Source organism: Rhinolophus sinicus, chromosome 17 (assembly GCF_057876585.1).
Source record: "Rhinolophus sinicus isolate RSI-liver-muscle chromosome 17, RSI-T2T, whole genome shotgun sequence".
In the NCBI taxonomy this organism is placed as follows: Eukaryota; Metazoa; Chordata; class Mammalia; order Chiroptera; family Rhinolophidae; genus Rhinolophus; species Rhinolophus sinicus.
In genome coordinates this window covers 26,452,593-26,480,390 of record NC_142517.1, presented here as the reverse complement: position 1 = coordinate 26,480,390, position 27,798 = coordinate 26,452,593, and the positions used below count along the sequence as shown (strand labels likewise).

Sequence of the window (27,798 nt, the reverse complement as noted above, 5' to 3'; positions counted from 1 at the left end):
TCTGCTGTGCTGCTTCTCCTGCACCCCTCCAAGACACTCTCCCAAGCCAAGTTCTTTCCCAGCTCTTGGCCTGTGCATATGCTGTTCCCACTGTTGGGTTGCTCTTCCACCCACTCTACTATTTCCTCATTTTTAGACCTTAGCTTAAATATCACAGCTTCAAAAAGCCCACCCTGGTCACTCTATCATATAAAATAGGTCCCTCTTGTGACTTTCTATTTCAGCCCCTGGTTTCTGTTCTTTTTCTTTCTTTCTTTTCTTTTCTTTTTATTTTTGTAGCTCTTATAATCCCCTACATTCTTTTATTAGTGTGTTCATTTCTTCTTATTTGCTTGTACCGTAAGGACTGGGGCCCTGTGTATCCTGTTCTTGTATCCCCAGTGTCTAGAACAATGTCTGGTCCTTGGTAGATAAATAAATGGTCCATATATATTTCCTGAATAAAAAAAAAAAGAAAGAAAAAAAGAAGGAAGAATGAATCAGATTCCTTCCAACGGATCCTTCTGTTTTGGGTTTCATTGGCTCTGCCCTGTCAGATCCATACTGCACACATTTTGAGAATTGGAAATCTCACAGAAGCACCAAGTTAGTTTAAAGTATACAAAGATATGTGAATTGTGAAAAAATTTAAAGGTCACAACTTTGAAGAGCTAGAAAATCGTGTCTGGAACAAAAATACCACTCAGAAATGATGGAGAAGCTCTCTCAGTTGTTAAGTGAGTCTATGAAAGGACTTAAAGTCTGGAAGTTTCCAGATTCTTTAAGTGTTCTTTTGACTAATCTTTTCACAGAGGCAATAAAATGCTGGAATGGACACATTTCTGTACATAATATGCTAACTGGTGGATGAGTTTCTTATAATATGAAACCAAACAAGCCCAATTCTACTGATTCTCTAGTTCCTTCTGATGAATCAGGTTCTTATGGTGACAAATCCAGTCAGATATGTCTTCTCAGAGTCTTAAGAAGCCTGCAGAGAGTTCAGGCCAAGAACTATGACCTTCTCCTCAAACAGCAAGCGACCGGGCCCTAACACACCTGCCAGGGCTGAGTTCCAGGGGTGGAAAACTGCATTTGCAGCTGAGTTAGATGTCACTGTGATCTTATTTCTTCTAGGACTATTTCAGTGCTGGCTGCCTGTTTCTCTTTTTTTCTGGTTTCCTAAGGAAACGTTGTGTCATACATTTTACCTGGCACATGAAGCTAAACTTCAAAAAAAATTTTCGTCTTTTAACCTTATTAAAATTTGTGTTACTTTTTTTCGCTTTATAAGTAAAACTGAAAAATACATATTTCTTACTTCAGGATTATTTTTCTTTAAATACTTATGCCACATAGACTGAAAAGGAAATATCATTTAGCCTTCTTCTTCTTCTTCTTCTTCTTCTTCTTCTTCTTCTTCTTCTTCTTCTTCTTCTTCTTCTTCTTCTTCTTCTTCTTCTTCCTCTCCTTCTCCTTCTTCTCTTCCTTATTATTTTCTCTCTCTTTCGCTCTGTCTGTCTCTCTCTCTGTCTGTCTCTCCCTCTCTCTGTCTCTTTATCTCAGTAAGAGAGCTGGGTTTATTTTATCACTCTAATCACTCATACGTTTTATGAGAATGACATGCTGAGAACCAGTTGGGCAAAATGTCTGAAAATCATCTGCTGAAAAATTCATCTGCTGAATTGATGAAAGGGCTATAACTGAAAAAACTATGTTTCATAACATTAATCACCTTCTGCCATTTACTGAGACTCCTTCATATTTGACTACTTCATTTTTGATGATTATCATAGCTAGCATTGGATGACCACTTATGAATAAGATAAGTTACATGTATTATTTCATTTAATTCTCACACCAACCCTGACACTTATTATACCTGTTTTTTTTGGGGGGGGAACACCCGATACTTCGTATGAGTTCTCCTGATTGTAAAGCATTTAAAAGACAATGTCATGATGGGAACTGAAACCTTGGTCAACCACAGACTCTCCGCCTTTCCCCTGCTCTTTAGCTGTTCCTTGTTTGTTTGGAGAGCTGTTTCTGCTCTTTTATGTCTTCATGGAGTTTAGTGTGACTATAACTTGTCATGGACCCCAGATACATCAGCAGATACAAATTCTATTATTTCCTCTGCGTTTCTCTCCTACCAGTTCAAAAATAATGAAATGTGGAGATTAAACAGTCATTGATCTGCTTTATTTCCCTTCTGGTATCTGCTGTAAGAGCTTTATGTGAATAGCTTCTCCAGACCATATAATGAACTACATGAACATGGAAAATGTATGTATCAGACCATGACAGGCCCAAACACATGGCTGTCATTTCAGCGAGGGCAAATGCGTCACGTTCACGTAATTTAAGATTACATCCCTCCCACTTGTTCCCTTCAAAAACGAGGCCCAGCCAAACTGGGCTTGTTTAAATTCAGGTAGTGCTACGGTGGTTGCTGTTCAGGGGTACAGTCCCAGACATCCTCACCGATTTATTTTCCTTTCTCTCTTCTTTCTTTGTCTTTTCTCTTTTTCCCTTCACTTCTTTCATATACAGGCTGGAACTGGTCATTATTCTTCTGTTTGTTTCTAGTTCAAATTAGGGCTGGTGCAGAATATTGCAACGCTGTCTGTTGCCTTACAGCTGCCAAACCCTTTGTTCCCCCGCGTTCTTCCCAGGATTTCACAAGGGAGTGCCTCAGGAAACTGAGGCCCGATGGAATTATATCGGTTCCTCCCTTTCAATGGATTCCTTGGAGTTCTGCGTGTGTGTGAAGGCAAAGTACAAGCTGGAACACAATGGGAACTTTCGGAAAGACAGCCAGCAGGCTACATAACGCACAGATCTTGAGATTAACAATCTTTTACCTCCTTAGAAGTTAACCAATAAAAACTGTGTGTTGGTCCAATTTGGAGCTCAGTCTTTGAGGCTTGGGGCTCAGTTCTTGAGGCTTGAGTCCCTTTGCCCCGTTTACACTCTATTCTTGGCTACTGTCTTAACCCTGCGCCGCCCTTCTCGCTTCCCACCACTCGTGTCGTGCTGGACGCGACAGCTGTCCTTCCAAATCAGTTGGTAAAGAGTTTCCACCTCAAGCCCTCCCCAAAGTGCCCCAAGCACCTCAGTCCCAGAGACTATGTTATCCCTCTAGCTGCACCCACTATTCAGCAACTGAATGGCTAAAGCCTGCTCCAGCATGAAGGCCAGCGTATCAACCCTGCTTCTAACAGTTTGTTCCAACAAACTGTAATGATACAACCTTCACATTTCCATTACCTGAATCCAGGGATCTCAAATGAAACAGGCAGAGAAAACATTTTTGTTTGGTGGGCCATAATGTAATGCGTTAACCATGGAGACACCAAGCCACCCACCCATAAATCTGCTTTCAATTCAAGTTGCGTAATCTCAAATTCCAGTGAGTTTCAATGAACTTGAGTTCTTCCTTGTGTTAACATTACACTTGAACAAAGATAGAATATGTCTTTATTTTCAATTGCATGATACACTTAGAGAATTAAGGACCAGAACCAAATTAGAATGCATTTTAAAATTGGTACACTTATTTCTAAAACATTGACCCACTTCTTTAGCCCCCATGCAAACATTATTAATGTAGCAATTAGTTTTTCCCTTTTGTCACTAGGAAAAGGAGAATTACTAAGCCTTCTGAATCCGATTCAGTGCCTGCTGAACACAGCATGCAAGTAAGTATAAATAGTACAAGTGAATAAAACAAATTATGCTATTTATTTATTTATACTTCTCATCCCAGAAAAGATTTTAGGCATCTTATTATTTATTATGAGGAGAATGCCCAGAAACAATTTGATTTTAGTTTGTTTAGCATGTTTAGAATGTGAACTCTGGGAGGAAGGGGCCATACTTCTGGGGTGTCATGCATATGCTAGTTGGTGCCCAAGAAGTGGATTTTCCATTTCACCATGGAGGGTAGAGAGTATTTGAAGGTGACCAAAAAAATAAGGTGGGAGAATCAAAAATTCAGACCAAAAAAAAAGTTTTGTTTAATATTCAATAGTTGTATGAACTTGTAAGCTTTATTTATCCTTTAATGATCCATGACACACCTCCATCCCCCATTAATTGACACTGCATGTTTCTATATCTTTCTTGAACAGGTATGAGGCATATCGTGTTGGATTCAGATGAGATTGCCTTTTGAGTCAATGGGATAATGGGATACCTTCAGGGGAGGGTAAAGTTCTTTGAAGGAATTGAGGGTTGGTTTTATTGTCAGTTATCAAAGGAAGAGGTCGGGTCTCAGAACTTGGACAACTAACCTTGGACAGGTGGGAGCAGGCAGGCCTCTCTGTACTGGATCTCACGCTCTGGGTCTAGAACTAGAGAAGAACAGAGGGCCAGACCTGGAGATAGGACATGATGGGCTCTCGGAGTCTCAGAGCATAAACCTGCAACCTGATTCTATCTCATTGTACACTGTTCTCTCAGTTCATTTCTTTCATCTTGATTTTTTAAAAAAATCTCTAAGCTAGTATTTCCCAAAGTGTAGTCCATGGATCAGACTAGAATCACCCAGAATCATCCCAGATGTATTAAAGCAGAATCTTCAGGACTAGGACCCTGTTATCTCATATTAAATGGGCCCTCCAACTGAGAGTCAGTGTCCTGGTCTTTAGTAAAGTCTGGTTTAAATAGTCCCATCTTCTCAACTGTGTTGCTAAGCCAATTGGAGGTACCCATGGTTACATATGAGGCCCGCATGTTAAGAAAGAGCACCCATCATCTAAGACTTGCCTGTAGGGGGGTGGTCAATGGCAGCTAGTGGAAGCTTCCAGAAGGAGAAAGGGGCTCTTGGCAGGGAAGTAGAGAACAGAGAAGGATCAGGGTGTGGAAGCTGAGCAGTCTGTTTCTACGTATAAGTTGAATTTCCCTCCATTTCCAAACTTAAGAGTGTGGAGTTTGATTTTATTAAGGGAAACAGTCCTTTTCTTTACAATTCTAATATTATGTGTGGTTCAAATAAATTACCCCGTTAAGAAGTTAACCAGAAAGAGCTAACACTCAAGTGACAATGATAGATCTGTCTAATAAAAAGGAGTTTTGGACGGGTGCCTTTGGGCCATTCTAGGAAGATCTGATATTTGTCTGATTATCAAAGATCAGATGGACTCAAGGCACAGTGGTGCTAACAAATTACTGAGCAGGAAAGTAACAATGTAATACCTCAGCCAGGGCATTAACTGTTCAAAACATCAAGAAGAAGCTGAACGTGTCAAAACAGATCTCCGTCCTCCAGTAAGAAGAGGTAGTATACATTTTTTCACTTAGACATTCTTTGTTTTCTTTGGCTTCTTAGTATTTCTTGATTTATATACTTAAGTAAATTAGCTGTTATGGTGTAACTATAAATAAGTAGCCTTTTTGTAGAGTCACTGGTGATTGTTCCCTGGGCTTACTAACTTCTCCTACCCTGAAAATGCTCATGCCTAAATAAACCACAGTGTTTTTGATGCCATCAGAACTAACATCAAAGTCAATCAAACAAGGGGAACCAAAAAGGGAAGGTCTCAGCTAGAGCAAGAGCCAATTGGGGCTGTCCCAGCAAGCCCCCTGCCCTTTCTTCCACGAGCTGAGGACGCTGAAAGGGCCCTCACCTGGGAGGCCCATTTGCTGCATGAAGCTTCCCTGTAGTGAGAAAAGCTGGCTGCACCCGCCCCTCTGACCCCATGGTCTCTGGGTAGACTGCATGGGATCATCATAAACTCCCACCTGGCTCCTCACCTGCTTATAGCCATCACGTAGGGGATCTGTGGTCAGAAGCTGGGCTGGTCTAAGGCCTGTAGACAGAGTGGACCAGCACCATGGGTGTCATCACCTGGCAGCTTGTTAGAAATGCAGAATCTGGACCCCTCCCCAGGTGTACTGAATCAGTACCTGCGTTTTCACAAGAATCCCCAGATGGTTCACGAGCAGGGTTAAGTTCAAAGAAGACGTTTCAAAGCTGTGGCAGCTAGGGAGCTCTGTATTTGGAGCCCATTTTATGCAGGAAGATCTAAGTTCACAGCCTAGAAGGTAGAGCTAGAGTAAGGAGCGGACGTAGGGAGGCTAACACAACTCTTTATAATAATGAAGGTCTGTGCGGATTATGTGCCCGTAAGGGTTTTCTTCCTTAATGTCTATGGAAACTGCACCGACTCTAACAATCCATGACTTGTTTTGGGGATCATTCTCTCTCAGTGTCTGATTCTACAGCTTCCATCCGTATGATCAAGAAGAATTCTCCTTGTGCACCTCAGTGTGGGGAGGTCTTGAAGGAAACTGAACCTGGAGGCCGACCCCTAGACTTCTCCCGTGAAGTCCCCCAGTATCGTCAGTCAGTCCTAGTGTTGCTCGGCCCTCGTTGTTCATCAGAAACACCTGGGAGTTTTCAAAAACCAACACCCAGGCCCCACCTCAGACCAGTTACATGGAAATCTCTGGGTATGAGGCTCTGGGCAGGGGTATTTTGAAAAAGCTCTTGGGGTGTGCAGGCCAGGTTGACTAACTCGGAATTGGGAAATGAAGAGTGTGTCACAGGGCTGAGGGGAGGTGGCATTTAGATGTGCTTCTAGGGCAACCTTAAGGGATGAAGGTCCACAGTATAGAGATACAATGGAGAACAGGAGAGTGGAGAACAGGGGAGGAAGGACAGCTAGACACTGAGGTTTGTCTACAAGGAGACCCCCACAAGAAGAGCGTGACGTCTTTTGGTGCTTTCCCCTGGGTGAAGAGGACAGGTGACACAGCTTGCAGCCATCAACTTTTCCAATGGAATGTTTCATTTCCATTTAGGTCTCCCAATCCTGCAAGGTAGTCTACCTGTGGTGTTGGCAGTGTGGAGAAAAGAAAATGTAGGTGTAAAAGGAAATTTGGCCGCTTCCACATTCACACTTTCTTTAAAATTCATGTTTGTTGGAACAGGGTGTTACTGAGGGGACTTCAGCCAGGCGTTGCAGATGGTGTTGCTGGAGCAGCCGAGGGCAGCAGATGCTCCAGTGGGAGCAGCTGCTGGGTGGTGGCTTTGCTGTGGGCCTGGGAGAAACCTTTCCCCACATACACTAGGGAGTGACTTTCAAGTTGATGATTGTGACCTATTGGTTTGCCATGAAATCTATTTTAAAGGTCACATCCCATATTTTTAACCACGACAAAATGGCATGGCATGGAACAGAACAGAAAATATCAAGGCTCAGAGTCCATCTCACATACAAGGATAACTTTTGTTTTATGAAACTTTGGTTTATGGTATGCATGTATATGCATGTGCATGTGTGTCACGGGCTACGATGGAAAATGTATTTCTATGGTTGTGATCAAAGCATCTGAGAACCACTGAATTACATTGCTTTGCAGCAGAATAAAAAATAAATTTTATCACATACAGTCTATAGGTGCGGCATCTGTGGTAAGTGAAGACAGGCCACAGGGAAGAGCAGCCACGATCTCAGCCTGACAAAGCTTAGGGACCAGTTGGGCTGTGAGAACAACATACTTAAGAGGATTGGGAGGTATGGCAGCACGTGAACTGGGGTTCTCTGGCAGATCTTAATTACAGTAAAAATTTAGAGAAAGGTAGGTGAAGATAATGAGAACAGAGTTTATCACTATAGCTTTTGCTTGGTACTCACGCCAAACTTGGTAAACAGTCTAAGGGGCTTATGTGCCTGAAAAAAAAAAAAAAATCTAACCTATTATCTAGATCTGGTTTTTATTTCATAGGTTCCTTCACTGAGAGTTGACAACTTTCTACCAGATTTCAACCCTGTGAATTATCCATGAATGTAGGTATGTCACTCAAAGAGAAACTAACATATATATCTATAAATAGATATCTATAAATAGATAGTGACTTTACATTATAAAAAAATTTCAGATTCCTTGTAGTTGTTGAGTTTAGAAGTGCATTTTGCATAATTAAATTTATCATAAAAATATGCTTAAAGGTAAAAATATGCTACATTTTCCAGTGTATTGCATAAAGGAAGGAGTGTCTCTTTTCATTGATAGTCATTTCATAAAACCAAGTTTTCTCTATTACTGACCTTAATTTGGGGGACAGGGAGCGGTGGGCGGTGTTAGGGAAGGCTAATACTCTCAGTAAGACACAACAATAACAAGAGTGAAACATCCTGCTATTACATGTTGAGAAGATGCAACCACTATTTTGGCAGCAAAATGACCAATAAAGAAATAGCAGGAAAGGTCTGGGCAGGCACCCAAGTTATAAAAACCATCTCCTCTTCTCCTGCTCACTGACTTGGCCCATCAGTTGAGATGGTCTCAGGTATTCTGAAGATATAGGTGGGAATTCTGCCTGCAAAGCCCCTGCATCGGCTCTTTATTTCAGATAGCCTTGTCTGAGGTGGCAGGGAGGACATACTGACTGGGAACAGGAAGGAGGTACCTAGGACTCTCAGGAAAGGAGCTTTCTGTAGGGGGTGGTAGATTGTGGTTGTGTTCAAAGCCCCCCATATTCTGAAAGAAGTGTTGTGGGGGGTTGGTATTTAATAGAAGAGTTTTTTCTTCTTTCTGAAGGAATCCTGAATCACTGCTAAGAACTCCAGGGATTTAAATTAGTCAGCCTACCCAGAAGTCAGTTTCTGTGGGATTTTTCCTTTTACTTGAGCTAAACGCTGGTCAAGATGCACTTTTCCACTAGGCCCCAATGCAGGGTATTGCAGAATTGCACTGATATCCAGTCAACATGACGTGTGATTGTTCTGTGGATCCCTCAGAAATGCTTCTGTTACTAACTTTGAGAAATAATGCCTCCCCTGATTTCCCTCTGATACAAAGCATGATCATACACAGCACTTTACCTTCAGAAATTGTTTCTACCTCCACACTCATATTTCATGTTTATAATAATCTTGAGACAGAGTTTAGTAGATATTACTGTCATGGGGGAAAGAACAGAGACAGAAACTTGGGAGGCATTTCCCTCATCTCACAAGGTGAAGAAAAGACAAGGAATGAGCCAAAGTATCCTATCTTTCAGCATCACCTCTTCCCAGGAGCCCACACAGAGGCAGGACAAGCAGTCACGAGACAGGCGTGAGGCTCATTGTCCCGGGGGAGGGTGAGGGCGCTGTGAGCTTTCTACCCTCCACTTAGGGAACAGGGGTGCGAAGGCAAGAGAATGCACCCACAATGGGGTAAATCTGCAATGGTTCTTGGGATATTTCATGGCGCATGCCCTGCTGCCTGCCTGAGTAAAGGATCAGGAGACAACGGACACACATGTTATTGTAACTGAAACAGGCTGGCCTCTTGCAGGATTGAAGTAGGCAAAGCTGTGGGGAGAGGCCACAAGAACAGGCCCTGGAGTCACAGATCTTAAGGTCAAGTCATGGCTCTACCACTTATGATCTATGAGGCTTTGAGCAGATACTTCACTTCTCTGAGCCTCAACTCCTCTTCTATAAATTGGGGTAATAATCACCTGGGTTATTGTAAAGATCAACAATTTGCACATAGTAGGCACTTTAATAATTGGAAGGAAAGTGATGTTACTATTGTTTTGGTCCCCAACTAGGTCATATTACACTTAGAATAATCCCTGTTGCTACAGACTTCATTAGGAGAAGTAAATAAGATAGTCCTTACGTTGCAAGATGTCAAAAAAGAATGGCTATGGAACACAGTATTAATAAATATTTGCTAAAATAGAGACACCATGCTTACACCTGGGCTAGAATATTGAGGCCCACACTTTTACTTTCTTGAGCAACACTGCATAATCATTTAGTACAGACAAGCTCCCCTCGGTCGTTCATAGCCCTGAACATCAAACCCAGGCCGGGCTCCTACCTGCTGCCCCTTCCAACCGCAGCTGACTCCATAGCCTCCATCACGCCCCTGCTGGGACTAATCTTCCTCTTCTAGGAGTTTCTCTATACTTCGACTAAATTACCTTAAAGGCATGTGTTAGAAGTGCTGGTGGGATTTTGATGGTGTTGTGGCGACCCAGGAGTGCCCGATCCTGCCCTGTGGCATGCTGCCTGGGTAAAGGAAGGAAACTAGTATGTATCACACAGGCAACATGGCTATGCTAGGTAATCAAACCTATCACTGTATTTAATTCTCACAAGGATCATTTGAGGGAGACATTGGTGTTCCCTTTCACATGTGAGGTTGAGTAGCTCACCTAAGGTCACTGGTGACAAATACTAAGCAGCAAGGGTAAGCGTTGAACCAGATCTGTGTAACGCCAACCCTGTGCTCTACACCCACCCTGCTGTCCTAGAAGCTCCCAGAGTCAGATGAAATGTACCCGTGACCAGGTGTGCACCACAAGTACATGCCATAGGACATAGCACAGTGGCCACAGAGCATCACACGTCACTAGGTGTGCTGAGGGGACTTCATTAGTGGTGGAGGTGTCTACTGGTGCCTGCCCCTAGGCTGCTGGGGAGGAGAGAGGAGAATGGGAATTAGGAAAATAAAACAGAAAGAAGGGTGAGGGAATAAGAAAAAAGAAGGATGAGGCGAAGTAAGACAAAGATAAGATAATAGAAGAAAGTAGAGAAGAAAGTGAAAGCAAGTCAAACTTATTCAGCTTTTTCACTCCAATAAGAAATGCTGTAATAAAGCCCCTATGCTTCAAAACAGAAACTTCTCCCCCAAACTCCCCAACTTTGGTGTCCCCAGAAGATATTTATTTCCAACTTATTTCACTTATATATAATGAAACTTTATTTCTAGAGGAGATATTTGATCTCTTAAGGCAGAAGTAAACAATCTGAATAATTTCTGTGCATCTAAACGTCATGTAAATTACATTCAATATATTGAGATTGGTAGCAAAGGCAAAAAAAATGAGACTATAATGGTGACAATAATAATAATTTAAGACTCTGATTTTTAATTGCCTACCAATTCTGTCATACTGCAATAGCATCCTCACTGGCTCTTGTGGGCAGTCTTTACACTATCAGTGGTCATAAACAAATTCTGCGATGTAATCTGCATTTATCACGAAAAAATTTAGATTTGAAATTGTGGTCCTTGTATATCATCATGTCAAACTTGCCTATAGGCCTGGGTATGATTGAGCTGTGATGTAGCAACTCATTTAACCCACAACTGGTTCAGCTAACTGGGTGGCTCAGGTGGGTGTCTTTCCTCCTTCCCACTTCTTGTATTTCTTCCTCAAGGTTGAGCACTTGTTCAAAAGAGAGAAAAATCTCCAAGAGAAGAGGATTGAGCTATAATCTCTCTTAGAATCTCCAAAAAGTATCTCCTTGTTTATCACTGGAAATTTCAGGATCACATATGTATAAATAAAGTCTCCTGATTTTTCATCACTATAAACATCAGCGACGAAATTTTCCGTAATCTGTGCCATCCTGAACATGCAAAAATCCATGGATCATCAGAATTAAGGCCCAAATTCCCTTCCAGTTGCTGCCCAGAGTTTTAGCCCATAGAAGAGCTTAAAATAATTTTGGTTGTTGCTCCCCATAGATTATGAAACTAATTTAATAACAGCCAAGATATTAGCACATGGTTAGCAGTGTTGTTTCTCTTAAATGTGTTCTGGATTATAAAAATTAAATTAGACAAATAATTATGGTTCCTTGAGTTGTAACCAATGTTTCTGACATTTTACTCTCAAGCAGATAACCACAAGTCAGTCTCACAGTAAAATGTAAGATGCACAATGTTGGCCAAAGGAATGTCAAGCTATGATTGTAATGCAAAAAGGAAAAAACAAAAAAACCAAAAAACCCAAAGGGCTTTATCACATTCCACTCTGACAGATCATACTGTTTTTAAAAAAAGTGCATTTGTGTTCGTACCTAAGTACAATTCTGATTCATTGGCTAATGTTTTATAATAGGCTCACATTATAAAATACCAAATAACAGGTAAAATGCTGACAGTGAAAAACAGAAATAGAAGCGCTTCTTTGAGGTATCTTGGTGTTAGCTGAAAGTGACATGTTCTAAAGCTGGGAAATCCTAACTCAATTATTCCTTCCCGAGAGGCCCAGAAAATGTCTGGATATTGATGGATTAATATTTTACCTTTAACAAATAATTTTGAGACTGTCCTATATACTAGGCAGTGTGCTAGGGGTAAATAGAGCTATAATCCTCAACTGCAAGGAACTCACAGTCTATGGAAAACCAGACATGGACATGAATAATTTAATGCCGTGTGAAGATAATGGAGGTGTCACATGGTAAGTGTTGTAATCAATGTGTGTATAAAGTGGTGTTCCAAAGTCACTCTCCTTGGATGGAGGGAGAAGTAAAGGCAAGTCATGATGGAGATAAGGGGAAGAGGTGTGCAAACTCTCAGAGAAGGGAAGGGGGAAGCTGGAACAGGGTCTCAAGGTATAGGGAAGAGTTTTCTGGGTGAAAGCAGAGTAAGGTAGAGAGCATTCTGGGATGAGATGAAAGAACAGCAGGGAAAAGCCACAGAGGTGCAGAAAAAGAACAATGTGTCAGGGAATCTACCAGCATCTGAAGAGACAGCAGGATTGAGCTTGTGGAAAGCTTTGCCATCTACAGCTACTGGGGTTTTATCCTTTAAGTAGGGAAGTAATGTGACTGACTTTTTTTTCTGGAAGCAGAATTTAGAAGTTTTGCAGCAGACTCTAGCATGGATTTGGAGGAGAGGGCAAGGCTGGAGTCAAGGAAATGATCAAGAGGAAAGTATATGATTTTAGAGATAAGAAAGCCTGGAAGTTGGAGGAATCCAGACAGAATTCCAGGTTCAGGCCAAGCTCGTGTGAGAGTACACACGATCCACAGTGAGTTCTGATGGGTGTCCTGTGGAGGGCCCCAAGTCCCAGAAAACATGGCTGCAGGGGCTGAGGTCGAAGAAGGAGGCCAGAATGGGAAGCTAGGGACCATGATTTCTGGCTAGGGTTGACTTCTACTGGTATTTACAAGAGAAGAAAAAGCCAAAGTGAAATGAAAAAGTAATCCAAAGGAAAAGTAGGATTAAATTAACATTCACTGGGCAGCTTTTAGATGCTGGGTACACTGCTACTCCTGGGCGACCTTGTACATGTTTTCTCTCTTACCCTTCACAGCAGCTCCCATGTGTAGGAACTGGTGTCCTCACTGTCACAGATGCAAAAACGGAGGCTCAGATAAAATAACTTATCTGAAGCTTCCCAATTCACAAGGGTAGAGCAGAGTTTTGCTCCCACGTCTGTGGGACTCTGAACCCATTCTGATCCAAAGGGAGGAGAGGGCTCTTTCATGGCCATTGGTGTTGAGGAGCCCACAGCATCATTCTATCAATATGTCATTCATTTGATGCGTCTGTGGGGCAGTGAAGGCTGTTTATTGATGGTGTAACCAGCCACTTGGCTCAGCATCTCTATTTCCCTGGCCCTGTGCTGCCACAATTGGGAATATTCTTTTTCTTCTAAGATAAAGAGAGGGACATACTCGTTACACCAGAGAAAAATTCCAGAGGGATCAAGAACTTCCATGTAAAACATTGAAACCTAAAAGGTTTAGAAGAAAATTTGGGAATTGAAAAAATGATCTAGAAGGACTTCCAAAGTATGACAAAAACGCCAAAGCCTGATATATTTGACTACATAAAAACTACACATTTCTGGAAAAATATAATTTGCCTCCCACCTGACAGACAAAAAGATAATTTTCTTAATCAATAATAAAGAGTTCTAATACATCAATATGAAAAGACCAGCAACCCAATTGAAAAATGAGCACGTTCACAGAAAGTTGAGAGAAAAAAAGAAACACAAGTAAATTTTAAATATGTGAAGAGACGCAACTTAAAACTTCATTGTGATACCACTTTTTATCTATCAGATTACCAAAGATCAAAAAGTTTGATATTACTATTCATTACTAGGTTATGGGAAACAGGGATTCTCAAACATTATCAGTAGGAATGTATTATGAAGCTATCTTTTTACAGTCATTTGGCAGTATGCATGAAAATTTTGAATGTGCATTTCATTTGACTATGCAATTTTACTTCCAGAAATTTTTCCTATGAATATATATATGTACATATATATGTATGTGTATATACACATATGTATCACAGTATTCAATGCAGCTATTATGTGTGCATACGTATGTGAGCAGAAAAAAACTAGGAACAATTTAAATGTTCATTGATAGGGACACTAGCTACACAACGAATATTCTACTAAAATGAATGGGGTCACATACTGATGTGACCTGATTTCCAAGATACATTTTTAAAGGGAAAAAGCAAGATAAGAAACAATGTATCTAGTATGTCAGTGCTTTTAAAGGAAAAAAGGTATATGCATTTAGGTGTGTATTGTGTACCTGTGTATACTTGTTTATGCATAGACTACTAAAATACATAGAAAATTGGTAACAGTCCAGGATAGAGGAACTAAGAACAGGTAAGGGAGGGAGAGTTAATTGTCACTCTGTACTCTTTTTAACTATTTGAAAAACTTTTTCACTGTGTGCATTTATTTCCTTTTCCAAAATAAAAGGAGTAGGGTAAAGCAGGGTAAAAGGAGTGAGAAACGATACATAAGACGGATAAGAGTATAGGAACACACCCAAACAGAATTTAACTCTGTTCCTATTTTATTTCAGGCCAGTTTCAAGGCTCCTTGAGGCTTTACACTGGTAAGACCAACTCCACAAAAGGTTGGCTAAGGGACCAAGGAAAAGACGAGTTATTTTTGGAAACTATTTTATATTTAGGGTTCTGACCAAACTTGGTTATGGGAACTTAGAAATGAACAATTAATCATAAAATCTAGGGGCAAAACTGGTCTCCCCAGAGGAAGTCACAAATCACATGCAGTATTGTGCAGTCACTTGCCTTCATCTAAGGTTAAATAAGTTTTCATAACAATCAAACACAATTTCATTATTACTTTTCAATTTTCCTAAATGGGTTTATAGCACAATGGCTGCATTTTCTGAAAGAAAAATCAAGCCTCTTGGTCTGACCATGGTCTGAGTACTAGACAGAAATCACTGCACTTCCAGGGAGGGTGGAAATTACTGAGTACAGAGGCCTCAGCCCCATTTAGCAGGTAGAAACGTTTCCACTGAAGGTGCAGTTACATTCTTTGGAAAAGCTGTGCTGCTACAGAAATAGACTATGACAAATATTGGTTGGAACTAACCCATCCACTAGGGGGCGAAGCATCATACTACAAACCAATTCCCAGCACTAAATGTAAGGCACAGGTATATGGGTAAATAATGTGGGTGCCAAAAAAATGTATACAATTGGACACTTTGGTCAACATTGCTCAACGTTGTTCGCCATAATCAGAAGTGTCTGGACGCTGCTGGTAACCACTTTGAGCACCTCTTGTAATTGTAGAACTCAGGCGTGACTTGTATTCATCTTTTGTTATCGGTATACATTATTACAATTTTAATATTTTTTCCTTTCTTAAAATGTATATACATTTTTTGGCACCCTCTGTACAGTGGGACAGAATATTAAGGATTCCACTTAATAAAAAGAAATTGGATGACTAAACTTGGTGAAAACTGGTGAAGGAGAGGGATCCTTACGTGAAAGCAAGAAAAACTTGGAATCAAACTACTTATGCAAGCTTGACCTTTTCTTACTCATATATATATAAAGCTTCATTAGCGTTTCATATTTTAAAATATACCATTCAAATAAAGGAATGCCCACAATCTCTAATCTAATTAAGACTCCAAACACATGAAGCCCAGAACAACCTTTAAAAACAACAAAACAAAACAAAAAACATCTCATTTTAATTACAAAACCCATATACTATTTATGGCTTTTTTAAAAAATGAAATTTGGAAAAAAAATGAAATTTGTCAAGAGATGTAACTGATCAAGATTAGGCCAAGTTAGACTGCATTTTTACATGTGGCAAATTAGACAAAGGCTGCAGGGAAGTCCTCTCGCATCCCAGCCTTAGACCCCTGAGCTCAGGCACATTCTGACAGGAGAAGAGAGCGTTTCCAGGTCACAGCTGACTTTTATGTGGACGCAGATCTCCCCCTCTTTCAGTGCTCGTCTGGCTCATCCTAGCGGGGCTCAGAGTACAAGACCCAGGAAAATTTGACCTTCTAGGGGTTTGCAGATATTTAGAGTTCAAGTACAAGCAAACATTCTAAAAGAACTTGGGGAATGGACATAAGTTTGCTAACTTTTATTTTGCCACATGAGGACATTAACAAACAGGCAGACAAAATGCTTCCCACCATCTGCTATCACCAGGGTTTCAAAAATTTTTTAAAAGCCTTTTAACACCACAAAACAGTGAAAGAAAATACTCTGTCTAAATTGTACCTTAAAAATCATGCTGACCTGGACCACTTCTCTGCTCTCCTCAGCTTGACGCTTCTCTAGCTGCCTCTGCATACCACACCCACACATTACTAGATACTCTACGGGACACATGGGGGCTCAGTGTTCAGAAAAGGATCTAAGGATACTTTTAAAGAACAGGCTAGGAAATATTTGCTTGCAAAGCAAAGCCAATCACCTCAAGACTTCTAGGAGCAGGTTTCCAGAGCCTGAGTGTTGACAGTCCATGAGGAGCCCATCTGCAGAAGTGCCCTGGGGCCAGAGCCACATCTACCACCCATAAGAACCTCTCCTGGGCTATGGTGATGGCTGTACTCAGGAAGAGGAGAAGGAGATTCAGTCTCCCTGGTCTTTTCTTTAAAATCAGCTTCAATAAGAGATAAGAAGCACACTCTAAAAGAGGAGCATCCAAATAGTAAGCCAGAAGCAGGAATGCCAGGGGTTTTGCTCCAAGCCTAAAAGGCCTGGAGACTTTGAGAAGGTTTATGGTGTTCCCTGGAAGGGCAGAAGTAAGTGAGCCACGGTCTACCACTAAAAAAGGCTGAGACCACAGAAGATGACTCTGCGAACACTAGTTCACTCAGCAGAGGTTTTCTCTACATCAGGCATAGTCTTAGGGGCGTCATAAAAGAATGGTCATTGCTTGGGGCAGATGTGGTCACATGGCTGATGACAACCAGGAGCAAAACTTCTCAGCTCTCCTGTTGAGCCCATCTTTCTCCATTAAGGCCCAGCTGCAAGGCAGTTTCCTCACTGAACTCCAGCTCAGCTGTAGGTCCTGTTTTCCCTCTCTTCTTTGATCCCCAAAAGGTAGAGTTCCATCCTCTTCTTGACGTGACCTATGGCTGTAGGCAGGGGACATGCTCCCCACCCCCAGCGTCTAATTCTCTTACTTGCTTTCTTCCCACTTTCTCCTTCCCCTTCCCAGCTCAGAACATCTTTATTTTGTATCCACACAAAAGGGAGAAAGGGAAGATGTAGGAGGATCGGGACTAGCTCTGTCGGATCGCAAGGCATTTAAAATATTTCCACCTGCCTTTTTGTGATCTTTAAAGTCAAGAATTCTATGGTTTTGTTGTTTTGTTCCTGGTTCCACAATTCCCTCTAGGTATTGGAGAGCTGAAGTTGACTGGCCGGATGCAAGGTGCTCACCAGCAAAAAGAAAGTGCAGCAAAATCAAGTGTGTTTAAACTTCACCATAACCTCCCACCTGGAAAATAACTCGCTTTAGAAAATTTGGATAATACAGAAAGGCAGACTTGTTTCACATTTAAGTACTAGACATCTAGATATACTAAACTGGTAGATTAGAGAAATGATATAAATATCAAACACCTCTCTTCCAATAAGGCAAAGACTCACCAGATGGAGTGTGGAGTCAGTGGTTTGGGAGCTGGTTGAACAACTTGCTCAAAGCTTATTGAATTAGAGATCAATTTTTCCCTGGGAGGAGATCTTTAACACTGTGCAATACAGTTTCATACTGTAGTGCATTCTGTCCAACAATTCCGTTAATGATTTTGTTAAGAACAGAAGATGTGATTACTGAACTTGTAGCTGGCCCACAGCTAGGAAGGGCAGACAGGCTGCAACAATGGGCCGAGACTAACTTGATGAAACTCAACTCAATAATAATTATATCTTTTTTTCTAATAATAATTATATCTTGCAGTTATATTTAATATAATAATGTCATAACTATTGGATAGAGGTGATCCAGCTAAATAATAAGGGTACTAACTTCATAACCTAGAAGACTTAACCAGAACAGTCATATGTGCAAAAATGAGGGATGATAGCTGGGAAATCTAGTGAGTTTGAGGCTGCATTGATAAAAGATCAATGTCCATAAGAAGTATTTATCTTATTATAGTTTGTCTTAGAAAACTCTATCTTCGTTGAAGTCAAACTCCAAGGATTACAGTTCCCCTTCAAAAGCATCCCGTAGCTCGTCACTGCCCCCAGAACAAAGCTCAAACTCTTTTCTTACGGTGTACCATGCCCTTTATAATCTACTCCAACGACCCAGCCTCATAACCATAGATTATGTTTCCTACCTACTGTTCCATTCCAAACTGTAGGCAACTCCCTCTGCATACTTTTTTGTGCCTTTGTTTCTTTGTCCAGGTTTTCCTTATCTAAATATTTAGCTCTCCAATGAGGTATGGGAAAGCATGGATGGGAAGGATTGTGGGGTGGTGGTGGGAGGTATGGGGAACACAGTCCCGTGAAGTCAGGAGTCAGACAGCATGAGGACATAGATGAAAGTGTCAGGCAAAGAACAGTCATGCAGAAGCCCAAAGGTGGGGTGGCTACCAAAGGAAGACATCAAAGCTATGGTACAGAGTCAAAAATTTGAAGCAAGAGAGATAAGTGGGAAAGAAGGAAGCCACCTACCGGAGATGCTCGCCTCCTTTACCAAAAACGTTTTGATCTTTATCTTCTCTATCTCTCATGACTATCCAGAATAGTTCTCTTATAGATTCCATATGGCCCAGATTTTCAATTATTTGTTTATATTTCCAATTCTCCTACTAGACTGAATACTTGCTCAATGAGGGAGCCCTAATTTGCCTGTGTAACCCCAGGGTCTAGTTCACAGTACTACATCTGTGTCAATACCACCATGTCTGCACATAGTATACACAACACACACATATACACACATATGTATTATATTTATATATGCACACATATGTATATAAAACATGTTTAATAAATTACTGGTATTTCTAACTTGTCAAATCTTAGTGAAAACCATATTTCTCAAAGTAGCATGGTAATATTAACATATAGGAATCAGTGCTTCCTGGTCTATCTCATTATGAGAAAAGCATTTAAAAAATACATTATTGAGTAGAAAATGCTTTTCAATCCATGTTCTGAGTTAGTTATATCTACTCAAAGGCAAGGCATTTAGATCATATGGTATCGCCATGTGCATCCCTGAGAACTTAGGGCTGATTTAGGTTAATTTTAAGTCTGCCAGTGAGAAGGAAATAAAGCACCTGATTTTAACACAAAACCCTTCCACTGTCCTTCAGATTGAATATGTGAGTGGGATTGAATACCATGGAAACATGCTATTTTATTATTGCTCTTACATTTGCCTTTACCAGATCTTTTAAAAATATGCTTAATTAGGCGGACTAAATTTTGAAAAGGGTTATACCTTACTTAGACAGAGAGGTTCATGGGTTGACATTCTTTGTCAGTTGTTTCTTATCTGCTTTGCTTTTCAGACTTATAAACTGCGGCATTATAAATGTTCTTTCTACTCTTAATGCTAATAAGTCTTAGTCATTCATTTATTCTACACATACTTATTGAGCACCCACTATGTGTTAGGCACCTTCGAGGTGCTGGGAATACATCAAGTAACGGAACTGACAACATTCTGCATTTAAGGGCCTTATGCTCAGTGGGGAAGAGAGACAAACAAACATATAATATTATACTAAATAGTAATAAATGCTATGAAGAAAAATAAATGGGGTAAAGGGATGGAGAATAACAGCGATTACTATTTTAGAGAGTGTGTCCAGACAGGACCTTAAGGAGGAGACATATCTGAGTGGAGAAGTGAGTGAAGTCAGGGAGGGAGGCATGCTAATTGCTGGGATGAGAGCATTCCAGAAAGAGGAAACAGCAAGTGCAAAACAAACAAAAAAAGAAACAAAAGAACAAAGTAAGGACGACACAGCAGTGGAAAGCCCGATGCTTATAGGTAGTAAAGAATATGGGAGGACTGATGAATCCAACAGGAACCAGCTGCTTTCTTTACTTTCTTTGCAGTAGAAAGAGCCTTTAGGTCAGCAAAGCTGCCAGGCCAAGTTGCTGCCCTCTGGGAGGCCTGCCCTGTGAACAGCCCCATGATGATAGCAAGCCTTCATCTGCTGGTGTCAGCAAATAAGGCAGATCCATCTGTCTTCTCATACTTTGCATTCTGGTCTGGGATTTCCTCGAGGAGCTGACACTTCTGTTGAATTGGCTTGAGTCAACGGAAATCCCTATTTATCAGGCCCAGAGCTATTCTGTTAATATAATTTATGAGAACCTTAGGTGTTTGACATTTTCTGTCCTAGCAACTCAGTTTATTAAACCAAAATCTAAGATGAGAGTGTCAGATGTGTTGATTCCCTCACTGGATTGTGAAAAAAGAGGGGCAGAAAGGCCACGTCTGTGGACCTCGGGGCCCTGATCTTTCATAGTTGACTAACTTTATGCCTGAACAAGACCCACCCACTGTAAGGTTAGGGTGCTGTCCCACACAAGGCAGTATATACTCTAGGTCACTGATCAATGCTTTGGTGGGGCTCTTCCCTAACCATTCACAATGTGGTCTATACTGGTAAAGTGGCCAATTCTATTTCCTGTAATGGCCAAATAAGCTCTTCAGAATGATCCTCCTGAAGATAACAACTATAAACTCTGGACAAACTATAAAAGCAACTACCTGAAGGTACCAAAGAACAACCAAAAGAAGGTACATTCTGGAGAGTGTTGAGAGAAACAATTTGCTATACGTCTCTGGATGTTCTTTCTGGGTGTGCCTAGGATGTGAGAACCTGACTGCTCATACCCTGGGCCATTACTCAGGGTTGAAGTTGCAGTAAATAGTCTTGAAGGATTATATAAGGTCTCCCTGAGGGACAAAGAGCAGGCTGGTTAACTGCTTAATGTAAAAGAGGCAGATTCCCCAAGCTCAGTGTTCCTCTCCTATAATACAACCCATGTGTGTGCAGGCATCCATCTGGGCCCATGGACCAATTTATATGAGACTTGGGGACAAGAGAAATTAATGCTAGCATGTTGATACACATAGTGCTTGCTGTATCATGAGTAATAAAGCCCTTGTTTATGACCCATGAAATATTGACAAGCTCATTTTGAGCTTGTAAGTAGGTTAAAATCAAATCCCAGACCTGACAGAGGGGAGCTGACCCTTGAAAGAAGGGAATGGCACTGGATGGATTTCCCATTTTCATGACTGGCCTGACAGCAGTTCTCAGTCTATGTCAGGTGGAAAGGCTAAGACTCTGATAGAAAACTTGTAGTCCTTCTGACTTAAAGAATTAGAGGGCAGAGTTTGGGACAAGCACAGCCACTAGAAAGTAAGAAACAAATCACAGAAATTAGAGAGCCAGAGAGAGGAACTATAAATTCTCTGTACTAATTCTGCCCACATCTTTAGCTGGTCTCTGAACCAAACATTTACAAGGCAGACTCCAAATGGGCAAGGAGAGACTAAAATGTCAGAAATGAGATTGCAGTTGCTGCCCAAGAGACAGAATTTGCACTTTGAATTCAATTAAGTTAATTGCCTGTGATAACAACAACAAAAAGTCTTTGGAGAAATATAATAGCATGCGGAATCTCTGCAATACAACATTTACAATGTCCAGAATATAATCCAAAATATTCAACATACAAAGAAACAGGAAAATATGACCTATTCTCAAGATAAAAAACAACCAAGAGAGAATGATGCTGAGAGGTCCTAGATGTTGGAATTAGCAGACAAAGATTTTAAAGCAGCAATTACAACTCTGCTCAAGGATAGAAAGGAAAATATGCTTATAATGAATAAAAGGAAATTTCAACTGATAAATAGAGGCTGTATATTTTTTAAAAGATGCAATTTCCCAAATAAAATAATGCAATGTATGGGGACACATTCACTGAATGAGCTTAACATCAGAATGGTGATAATGTAGGTAAAACGCAATCAACTTGGAGCTAGATGAATAGAAATTACCAAATTAAAATTAGAGAGAAAAAAAGATTTTAAGAAATGATCAAACCTTCAAGGACTTGGGGGAAAATATTCAAAGGTTTAACATATATGTAATTGAATGTGAGAGAAAATATACTTTAAAAAGCAATGACTAAAAATTCCCCAAATTTAGTAAAGACATTAATTTATAGATCCAAGAAGGTCAGCAAACCTTAAGCAGGATAAACATAAAGAAAACCATCTTTAGGCACATTATAGTCAAACTGTTAAAAAACCAAAGACATAGAGAAAAACTTGAATGCAGCTAAAAACACATGATGCATTATTGACAGGATAATATGATTTAAATAAACTGATTTCTCAGTAAAAACAGTAGAGGCCAGAGACCAATGAACAACATCTGCAAATTACTAGGGGGAAAAAATTCAATCCAGAATTCTATATCCTGCAAAAACAAAGACTAATAAAAACATTTTTTAGACTGAAAAAAAAAATCTAAGAAAATGTATCACTAGCAGATGTTTAGTATAAGAAATGCTAAGGAGGGTCTGCAGGTATAAAGAAAATAATATCAAATAAAAAATCTTCAGGAAGGAGTGAAGAACATTAGAAATGATAAATATGTGGGTAAATACAACAGATGATTTTTTTCTCTTAATTTCTTTAAAATATTGTTTAATCTATAAAGTGAAAATGTCTTGAGGGTTTAAAACATCTGTAATCTAAAGGGAGTGCCTGGCTACAAATGAATTTATAAGTTTGCAAATTTCTACATTCTACATGTAGTGTTACTAACTCTAAGTAAGCTGCAAAAATTTAAGGATGTATGTTGTACTCCTTAGACCAACCATTTAAAACTAGTGCAAAGTGGTATAGCTAAAATGGCAATAGATAAACCACAATGCATTTTTAAATGCAATTTTAAAAAGCCAAAGTAAGACAGTGAGGAAGAACAAAAAAAAGAAAGAAAGAAAGAAGGAAGGAAGGAAGGAAGGAAGGAAGGAAGGAAGGAAGGAAGGAAGGAAGGAAAGAAAGAAAGAAAGAAAGAAAGAAAGAAAGAAAGAAAGAAAGAAAGAAAGAAAGAAAGAAAAGAAAAGAAAGGACAAACTGTAAACATAATCCAAACATAAATCCAACGTTGTCAACAATTACATTAAATGTTAATAGACTAAACACTCCAATGAAAAGCTAGAGGATGTTAGAATGGATAGAAAAGCAAGATCCAAATACATGCTGTCTTCAAGAGATGCACTTTATATAAAGAGATAGGTTGAAAGTAAATGGATGGAAAAAATTACACCATGCCAACAGTAAGAAGAAGGCTGGAGTGGCTGTATTAATATTACAGATAAAACAGACTTTAAGACAAGAGCATTACCAAAAATAATGTGACACATTTTATAATGATATAAAGGTAAATTAATCAGTAAGACAGGCAATCATGAATATATACATGCTAATAATAGAGTTCCAAAATATATGAAACAACAATTTAAAAAATTAAAGGGAGAAATAAACAATTCCACTTTCAGCAACTAGTAGAACATCCAGACCAAAAAAAAAAAAAATCCGTTAAAAACATCATAGTCTACCTTGAAGTCTACTGATTAGAAAGCCCAAGCTGTACAATTATCCATGGCAGTGTTCTGGGGGCATCTTTGGAATTTCACATATAGAAATAAGCGTTCAGAATAAACTAGACATGGCCACTAAGTTGCTAACCATGCTTCTAGCTCCCATTCATGACCTTGCTGAAAAAGCACTGAAGAAGTCATGGTTTTTATCATGAGACTCCCATTCCCCACTATTACCACCCTTGTGCACTGAAAACTGCTGGGACTAGAGTGGTCACCTCCCTACAGGCAATTCAGTGTCTATATACTTGCCAGTGTCTTATGACATATGGTGTCGAGGATTCCGCCTGTACAGAGATAATGTCATAAGCTGGACCTATCTGATGCTATCTCAGAAATTTTAGCTAGGAGATGCTAAGAAAATGAGGTTGTTAGCAGGTAGCGCTGGAGCTGAAAAGATGTATAGAAATGTCATGGCAAGGAGAGTTATGATTAATCAGATCCAATGTGATAGGTGATAAAATACAGGAAAGAAAAGAAGACATGAGAAAGCAAGTCAGAAGTGTAGGAGAAGGGAGCAGGTACCCAGAAAAAGCTGAGTGAGCCTAACAAGGAAGCACCCACTATTGGTGGATGATGTACCAACTCCTGCATCTGAGGTTTCTAGAGCTGCCTGGTATCCAGGTCAGGGGAGAACTGGCTATTCTATGGTGGGTTTGCTTGAAGTCCCATGAGACTCTTATCATTCACACAGTCCATTACATTACAAGTATCCTTTAGTAAACGCCACCTTACTTGAGGAGCAAAGGGGTCTTTGTTTTGTGCAATTATAAACCTAATTAGGCCAAAGTTATTAGTAAAATTGGGCTCTGCTCAGGGCTTACCAACTTTAGTAGTTGGTATTATAATTTTAATTTGGTGAAAACATTGATTTACAGATTCAAGAAGATCAGCAAACCCAAGCAGGGTAAATACAAAGGAAGTCATCCCTAGGCACGTTTAGTCAAACTGCTAAAAAACAAACAAACAAACAAACAAACAAAAACAAACAAACAAAAAAACAGATAGAAAAGCTTGAATGAGCCAAAGATATACAATACACATTTTAGGCTTTCATGTTATGCTGAAACCTTACATTCCTTAATGTAGAAACATCACATTTTTGTATAAAATTTATTTTTTAAAATGTAGAACAAGTACTCAAAGGAAATCAAGAGAAGTTATTTTCTTTAATTCTAAATCTTTCTGAAATGCATTACATAATAGTATCTACTTCTACCTGGGTCTATGAGTCACATTTATTTTGAAAGAGACTTGTAAGAGACATATATTTCTCAATAAAGTACAACAAAAATAGTGGCACGGATATCATAATTTATAGATGAGAATGGACACTCACTAGAACTAGACCCATAATTTGCTGTAGAGTAAGGATGGCTATACCACGAAGTTTAAGAGCTTGGGCACTACACTCAGACAAAATTGGATTTAGGTCTCAGCTTTTCTACTTATCTACCTAAGAGATATCAGAACGGTTACTCTGAGCCTTAGTTTCCTCATTTGTGAGACAGGAAGAAGGGTAGCATCTACCTTGTACAGTTTTTGTGAGGATGAAATGAGACGACGTGTGTAAAATGCTTCACATCACATCTAGCACATAACAAAACCTCAAGCAATGAATGTTGTTGTCCCTTGTACTCGTGGGCACACCCAACAAATGAAGCTCAGTGCCGTGATCTTAGGAATTGCACTTTCATAAACCCTTGCTTGGAGAAGGAAAGGGAAAGAAGAAAATGAAGAGATGTGAGTTTGCAGAAAGCCTCTTACAGAGTGTGATTGCTGTGGGGTCAATAGAAAACAAGCTCCTCGGAGCTCACACACTCAAGGACAGGACCCCAGAAGTGTCTGGGCTCCTCTTAGGGAAGGACTACTCGTGTCTTGATATCTCTTGAGCATGGTAGAGAGCCTGGCCCAATAAATGCCAGTTGAATGAATGAATGAGATTGTGATGAAGAGCCATTGCAAAATGGCTGACTGTGAGGGTTTGGGAGAAAGCACCAAAGTCTGCAAAGTCCCAGGAAACAGGGGTGAACTCTGACCACTGGCTCCCATATAGAACCAGTTCTGAACTTGAGAACTCTTGTCAGCCTGGTCAGTGTGTGGCCTCGAGTTACCATCATCGACACAAAGTAGGTGCACAATATTATCTATTGAATGAATAAATGCATGAATAACTGAGGCATCCTTAGAAAAACCTGTTCATCAAAATCACTAAAATGTCACTGATTCATGGGAAACATATGGGCAACATTTTCCTGGAGATAGATGGTAATTATAGAACAAGGTCTTAATGAAATCACTTTGTACCTATCTATTATGCTTTCTAATTGAAGTGTATTGCAATATAGACCAATTTAGAAAATACAGGTTGGCCTCCCAAAAGCTTGAGAGAGACAAACTGTTGCCAAGGACAGGATGAACTTGAATTACTTAAATGAAAATACTTGTCTATCCATTCAGCTCAAAAAGATGCTGACAAAGCAGCATCAAGATTACGGCTTCTTTTTTTTAAATTAATTCTGACTCACATGTCCGATCAGGCCCTGAAAGCAGACCCGATTCTTCATATATTTTCATAAAACTATGTGTTGTCCCGAGGACATGAGAGCAAACGCAGAAAAATGCAAAATAAATTGTTCCAGTTTTTGACAGTTGTTCTATGTGATGTTTCGTGACTTTAAGCTGTAGCAATAATGCAGAGTAAAAAAAAAAAAAAAAAGAAAGTGCTCTCTACATGTTTGAAATGCTGTCAAAATCATGAGACTTTGTTTCTCTGTCATACCTGATACAAAGCAATTTCCATAATGATTCTCTTTTGGGTTCTTTTAAAAGCATCATGAAGTAGGAAAAAGGCAGCCTTGGGCTAGAAATACAAAAATTCCTATTATTATAAAAGTATGGAAAGATTGTTTGGGACTGAGAAAAGTCAAGTTTTGCCCAGGCTCTAATAACAGGAACCTAATGTGGAATTGCCACATGCAATGTTCCTAATGCACTTCTCCCAATATTTCACAATAAGCCATTACCATGGCAACTTAACCTGCAAGCACACAAAAGAAACACCTCAAATCCTTTCTTCAGAATGACACAGATCTCACACAGGATCAAAGGATTTGTTTAAAAAATACTTCTCTAAAGCTATTTTTAATGGATGAAGATAGATTTAGAAAGTGGGGCGGGGGGAGGCAATGTACAGACAGACTGAAGATGAACCAAGTACATAAACGGTTGTTACATATTTTTACAGTTTTAAGTGGCTTGAAGTTCTGCTGTAATGATGTAAATAAGTACAAATCTGTGTACACTGGTTAGAGGAGAAATTTGATGAATGCGAGTGTCATTTCTCTACCCCGAGACCCAATACCAATGGAATAGAAGTGATTCAATTTTATACTGCTTTGAAAGGCACTTTCAACCCACTCCCGTAATGGGTCCTTAATATCTACCATCTTACCTAAAGAAGCTTCTTGGCAACCAGTCACCAATATGTATAAGCAATATGGAGGGGGAGGGCAGAGAACACATTTCCAACGCGAGTCCCAAATCATGAAAAATTAAGAAGGATTTAGGAGCCAAACCATGGAGGTAAGTCCACCAGAATGTCAAGGGATGTTGATTTGGGCACCAAGCCAAGACCAGTGAAAATGTGAGACTGGTTGGTACAGATTCACCCTCTTGGAAAAATAGTTTTAAATGTGGGCTTCCTCTTGGCACATCTGTGACATCACCTGTTAATAACAGGAGAGCTGATATCTCATAATCCAAGCAGTTTATAGTATAATGTCTCCTCACATATGTCAACTTAAAAAAACACCTGCGGCTCTCCATGAGCTAAGAAAGCTGGCTCAGCAAGTGAGAGACCTCAGAAGCCATTTGAGCCATCCGGTAATTGTTCCTCAATGTCGTGTTTCTAGGAGAAATTAGCTGGAAAACCTGTGGTTCTGTTAAAGTGCTGGGTAAAGGAGTAAGAATGAGAATGCTTGTGTGAATCTTGTGAGATCATTCTGAAGCTCTCAGATGTGTAGCGGTCTGCCTTCCTGTGCATATAGTCTGAGCTCAGTCACATCAAACATTCATTTAACATACTCAAATTCAACAAAAGGCACTAAGTCAGAAAAGGGAGAGGACAAATAATTC

At 39.9% G+C, this 27,798-nt stretch overlaps 1 protein-coding gene across 3 annotated transcripts in view; it reads right to left on the bottom strand.

Moving 5' to 3' along the window:
* KCNAB1 (potassium voltage-gated channel subfamily A regulatory beta subunit 1) overlaps positions 1–27,798 on the bottom strand; it is a 367,955-nt gene that overhangs the window by 177,902 nt on the left and 162,255 nt on the right. The gene's annotated exons all lie outside the window — the stretch shown is intronic.